Source organism: Chinchilla lanigera, unplaced genomic scaffold, assembly GCF_000276665.1.
Source record: "Chinchilla lanigera isolate Chin_1 unplaced genomic scaffold, ChiLan1.0 scaffold00096, whole genome shotgun sequence".
Taxonomy (NCBI): domain Eukaryota; kingdom Metazoa; phylum Chordata; class Mammalia; order Rodentia; family Chinchillidae; genus Chinchilla; species Chinchilla lanigera.
In genome coordinates this window covers 319,382-325,715 of record NW_004955497.1, presented here as the reverse complement: position 1 = coordinate 325,715, position 6,334 = coordinate 319,382, and the positions used below count along the sequence as shown (strand labels likewise).

At 40.7% G+C, this 6,334-nt stretch overlaps 1 protein-coding gene across 5 annotated transcripts in view; it reads right to left on the bottom strand.

The window, feature by feature from the left end:
• Rnf17 (ring finger protein 17) overlaps positions 1 to 6,334 on the bottom strand; it is a 147,441-nt gene that overhangs the window by 104,284 nt on the left and 36,823 nt on the right. The gene's annotated exons all lie outside the window — the stretch shown is intronic.

Sequence of the window (6,334 nt, the reverse complement as noted above, 5' to 3'; positions counted from 1 at the left end):
GGTCACAACTAGAGACCATACTCACAAGTGAAATAAACCAGACCTCCAGTGTAAGCAATGTATTGTCTCACTAGTGTAAGAACCTGAAAGAGTGATTAGAAATTAGGAGGTATGATAGGCATTGTGAAACAAAAGGAAAATGCTCAAAAGTAAAGAGCAACTGGGATGAGGGAAAAGAGAAAAGAAAGAAGGGGAAATTATGTATGTATGTATATATGGGATAGCTAACATAGTTGTACTACTGACTTCTATCACTTTAGTGAAAGGAACAGTTAATGATTACTCATTTGATCAATCTTGCATGTCTCCATTTGTTTTCCTGAGAAACTACTCTGAAGATATCAATGCATAATACAACAACCATTGTTAATTTCCTACTACTTTGTAACTCTGTATTGTTTGTGTTGTTCTTATGCTATTTTGTAAAAATGGATGTCTATTTGTTAATATGGTTTCTTTTATTTTTAAAATAAATTAAAACAAAACACTCATGTTACTACCCCTTAACATGGGTGTTAAGCCCCAGCCCCAACTTATCCACCACCAAGGGACATCATAAATCAGGGAAAAGCGTAACTCCCAAATTGCTAGATGTCAGATACAATGAATTCATGGTCCCCAAAATAAAAGAATAAATTCTAAGGAACAACAGAGGTAAGAGTAGGAAAATTTATTGGGGAATAGAAATGGAGACTAGGAATGAGGACTAGGAATGGCACCTAAGAGACAAGGGGTCCTGAATAGGTTACCAGTGAGCCCACTTCTCAAAGAAAGGTTTATAAAGTCACAGTGCAATGTGGGTCAAATTACTACCAACCAAACAGATTACAAGAATAGCCACATTGCTAATACTGATCCAACAGCTGAAAGGGCACACGGATGACATCATTAACCTTGGTTGATAATCTAGTGTTAGTTTTGTCTTTAATCAGTTTTACTATTCTTAGTCTTAGTGGGTGGGAATGGGATCACTCCCTTTCCTATTATAGAGGCAAAGGCAGGCAACAAACCTAGTTTAAGCCTCATAGCTACTTACAAAATACAGCATTCTTGAAGCCCACACTCTTAACACCTAAGACTCACTGGAGATAAATTTGATAACCTTGATCAATGATTATATACAGAGGGATGTTGTATAACCTCCTCTGTATATGTAAAAAAAATGCACATTGGGGTGCCTTTTAAGTACTACTAAAACATTTGTTTGGCTTCAAATTGTCAGTGGCACTTATTTCAATGCACTGTGCAACCAATATACTCTTAAAGCATACTGCAAGAACCATTCTTTTGCAAGAGATAAAAGCCTGTTGAAGCCATCTGCTGTTCATCATATTCATCAAATGAAAAGGTAAGTGTCCCTCCAAAGCAACATCACATTTCTTCCCTTATCCTATTATCTCCAAATATAAACAAGTATTTAGACACTGTATTTACTTCGCAAAAAAATTATTGTTAACGACTTAAAACGAAGAATGATGTTTTCCTTCCTTAGAATATTTTCTGTTCTCTTGATCATGGCCAGCTAGGGTGCAGAAGTAAAGGATTAGACTCTAGACTGTACAATGGAGAAAAGTAGGTACCCTGAGGCAGGGGCTATAGAGAAAGCCAGATAAGAGAGAGTAAATGGAAAAAGAAACAAACTGGACCAAAATCCAGTGCCAGGGGAGTTTGGAAGGGGAAGCTGGGCTGCTCTTGGATGCAGCACCCCTTACACCCGAGGTCCAGGGTACAAGCCACCTTGAGAGTGGATCAGGTTACCTGAGGGAGCGAGCTGGCACTTCAGCAGCGACCTGATAGAATAGGTGCACAATCACTCTAACCTCCTCACTGGGAAGATCACTGTGAGATACTTGACAGCCAAGGCTTTGGAAAAGCAGAAAGCTAGAAAACAGTGTATGAGACTACACCAGTAGACACTCAAGAATTTGGAAACAAATGCACCCCCCTGATTAGAGGCCTGAATTGGAGCACTGATCAGACTGTGGCCTGAGGTATATGTGAACATAGCAAATAGCATCTGGGAGCTGCATGACCCTGGGTAAAGGGGAAGCTAGATCGACTCAGAGAGAGTTAGTTGCCCATTCCATGCCCATACAACAGACTTGTTTATGAGACATCCTATACCCTGGCCAAGCTCACAGGCAGATGCCCATAAGGGAGACTTCCACAACACCACTGCCTGGGACTGCTGAAGGCAGGGAAACACAGGATGGCACCAAGTTTGCAGGTTAGAGAGCTTCACTCTCAAGACAGCAATGAATAATGACTTTGGGCAGAGGAACAGAGACTGGTGCCTGGGTCAGAGGGCATTAGCAGTGCTCTATGTGAAGGGCTTGTGCAGCAAAAACACACTGCCAACCATGAGATTTGTGCAAGGAGCTGGACCTGGGGAACCAGGTGCTAGGATGATTACACTACATCCTCTCCTCCCCAAATTAACTGAGGTAGTCAGATCCCGAGAGAGATAAAGGCCTGCAATTAGCTATGCTCAGAGCACTGCTGGTGGCCAGGAGCGGACCTACAGCAACAGAGGGACTAGCAGGCCTCTTTCTTCACAGGCAGGCATGGTGGGAAGAGGGTGGGAAACCATGGTGGGAAGGGGGAAGCTCAGGGACCTGCAATTGAACTGACCTCCAGCACAAATAGGATTGTGAGGATATTCTGGTTCTGGGCTCTGCAACTACTGGTTTTGTTCTGTTTGTTTATTTGGCTATTTCTTTTTTATTATAGAGGCACCTCAGTTCATGAATGTGTTCTACGATTCGTGTTCTACGATTTTGGAAAAGGTGGCCACACCTGTGTTTGTGTGGGAAAGATGGCCACAGTCTTGTTTGTCATCCAATGCAGAGTTTGCAAACAAAATTTTGTCAAATTGTCTGCCAACAAAAGCACTAAGGAATCAAGATACCACTGTATTCATTATTTTCTCTTCTCTTTTGCCTTTATTTTCTCTCATTTCTCTTTTCTTTTCCTTTCTTATACCCTTACTTTCCCCGTCATACTTTATACCTTTCATCTGATATAATATATAGGACCTGTCTGTGTATGTACCTGAGAGAGTAAGAATTAACCAATGCCTTAAGTACTAGTTTTTACGTCATGTCATGATAACTCTTAACAAAACTGTGCACAGAAGATCCAAACATTAATAAGCTCTGACAACTGTTTCACTACCCACCCACATCCCCCCTGCTGCAATATTTTCTTTCAAATCTCAATACTATTCCTTTATTTCAGCTATCAAAATAATCCCAATAGAGTCTGACTTCTTGTTTTTCTCTCCTTCTCTGTTGTTGTATTCCTTCCTTTTCCTTTTTCTTCCCCAAACCTCTCCACACCCCAAGTTAACTCTTCAAAGCAGTACCGTTCAGTTTTTAAGGGGTACTGATAACAAGGCGAAGTTGTTGAAACAAGTTATAATGTACGTGATCAATATATGATTGGATCTGCTTACATTTACATAACTTATAGGAAATCTCCCTATGCAACTGGGTCTAATTATATTAAAGTAACTGGGTCTAACTATACTAAACTGAGTAAGTCAAGGAGGTAGACAATACCAAAGGAGGTGGAAGAGGAAAAGGAAGAGGAGGACGAGGAAGAAAAGGAAAAGGAAAAGAGAAATAAGAGGGGGAAGAGGAAGAAGAGTAGGGAGAAGAAGAAGACAAAGAGGAGAAAGAGGAGGAAGAGAAAGCAGAGAGGAAGAGGAAGAAGGGAAAGAAGAGGAACAGGAGGAAAGAGAAGGGGGAGGAAGAGGATTATTCTATAATTAGTACCATTTGGTCCAAAGAGCCCAAGTAGGCATCAGACACACAGGTGGGTGACCAGAACACCTGGACCAATATTCCCCTCCCTTTCCAAGAATTCTTTTGAACTTTCCATGCGCCCTTGCTGTATGACTCAATTCTCTATTGAATCAATATTAGCAAAATGGCTATACTTGTAATCCTACAGGATGACTGTAGCCATGATGTGATTTTGCTGTATAAATTACTCCTGACAGAGAGTGTCAGTGGCCACCCATTTAGGACCCATCCTGTCTCTCAGAAGCTTTCTCTTAATAAAACTTTTCTATTCTTAACCTCCTTTTCCTCTTAGAATTCATTCTTCTATATTCAGGGAACATGAACTTTGCATGGCTGACATCTAGCAGGTTGGGAGTTATATTCCTCCTATATCAGTAACTCCAGCCAAAGGCTTTTCATTTTTTCTTCCCCACTTCCCCAATCCCTTTCTCTTTGATGCATAACTTGTTTTTTCTTTCTCTCCCCTTTGCACACTTGCTCTCTTTGCCTTCCCTTGCATCTGTCTGGACTGTCACAGCGTTTAACTTTTTCTGATGTATGTTAGCAGGGTGAAGCAGGGAGATATAGGGTAGAGGAAGATCAGTGGGGACTAGGGAGCTCCGAGATTTTCTCATGGCTCTAGAGGACAGTTATTCTGCCTCTACCGAGTGGGAGATAAGTTCCCTTTGAATGTGTCCAAGAGGAGGAGGAAAGTAAATAGTGCCCACACTGCTGGACTGACAAAGGTCCAAATCCCTGGTGGTCTCCCCTCTTCTCTGGCCACTAACACCACGTGGGGAAGGGGAGAGGGGATGCGCATGCTCCCCACGTTTTCTGCTGATACACTGAGAGGGACAGACAAGGACCTGGTGATTTGGCAGGACTGGCCAGAGCTCGGCCACTTCCCTCTCCTCCTACTTAGCCAGCAACTCTCAGCTGTGTTGGGGAGGGAGAGGACAGGTGTGCACAGAGCCAAAACTTGAAGATGTGTGCTGTCAGGGCTTTGTCCACAGAACCCCTCTTTCAGCAGCTGTCCATGATGATTTACCATGACCTTCTTGGACCCTAAAGTTGTCTGTTCTACCCCTGCTCATGTCTTTTTGCATGTACAGAACTCCACTGGAGAGAGTAACTAAAGAGGGAGTATATTCCTATGCTTTTAAAATAAGCCGTATTGTCAAGCAAGACTGTGCCCCATACTGGCAAATGATACAACCAGTGGAGTAAAAGCTAGGTGAGCTAAGCGATTTCTCATAAGGCCCCAAAGTAGCCCCTGAGCAACTTTAACTGACCTTGACAAATAGATAAATATTTACTGACATGAGTTTACTTTGACTTGGTCTTAACCAATAAGAAAATTTAACAAAAACCCAATTAGAGTAACAGTAACGTTAAACAAAAAGCTAGACTAAATATAAAAAGGGGCTCCAAACATTGAGCTAGCCCTCTACTGGCAATCTCCAGCTACACTTGTAACATCTTAACTTCCAGCCATAAGACATCATGATTCCCAGTCCCACTAGCTCTTCCAAGAGTGTGTCATTCAGCCCATCTTGATATACTGTCATTATTTTATTTTAATGTAGTTTCAAGTACCTGTCAGGTAAAGATTTAGGCTCTTTAGAGGTATACCAATAAAATAAAAATGGCAATATAACTATTCTAGCTTCTGATCTTTGTGGTATAAACTAATTTTCCATTATTTGCTTCAGACTTTATATTATCTGGAGCTAGTCACTACAAAAAATCTTCAGGTCTACAAAATAGAGGGCAGATCCAGGTTCTGAGCCATATAACAAAAATTTTAATGGTCCAATGGTTACATAAAAACATAGGTATCTTTATTTAATATATTTTTGGCCATTATTACAATTAAAAATTTAATATAATTTTCTCAGTAAGAGAGGAATCTGTACACTCTTATACTTCCTTTCTTGTACACAGGCAAACATGTAAAGATATAGAAGTTAATATTAAAGATAATTCACCACTCTTTTTAATTTTTTTGCTCCTTAACATGCTTATGACATTTGTATCGTCTCATCTTTTCCACTTCATAGGCTGATGCTCACCTGTTATTAAGAGAATACTGTATATATTCCTGACAACTCTACTGCATTACAAAACCTATGTACATAAATTAACACAATGTCGGAATCTAATAGATCCCTCTGTGCCTCTTACTGACTAGTTCTGAAAATTTTTTTTCCTGTGATAGGAGTCAGGGAACCTGCAACTTATTCTACAGGTAGAATAGGTCTAGAATCCACTTTGGGAACCTCCTTGGATGCTGTTTGGTGACACAACTGTAAAAGTTCAGTTTAATATTACATTTCCCTCCTTTCAGATGTTAAAAATTAAAATGTTATTTCTTAAGTTTAAAAATTATTTTTGTAAGAAGTACATGATGATCTTAGTATTCTGGTATCCTGAAAACCCATAGAAAAAGCTGAGAGTGGGGCTGGGAATTTAGCTCAGCGGCAAAAGCGCCTGCCTGGCATGCGCAAGGTCGTGAGTTCGGTTCCCGGTACCGGAGAAAAACCAAAAAA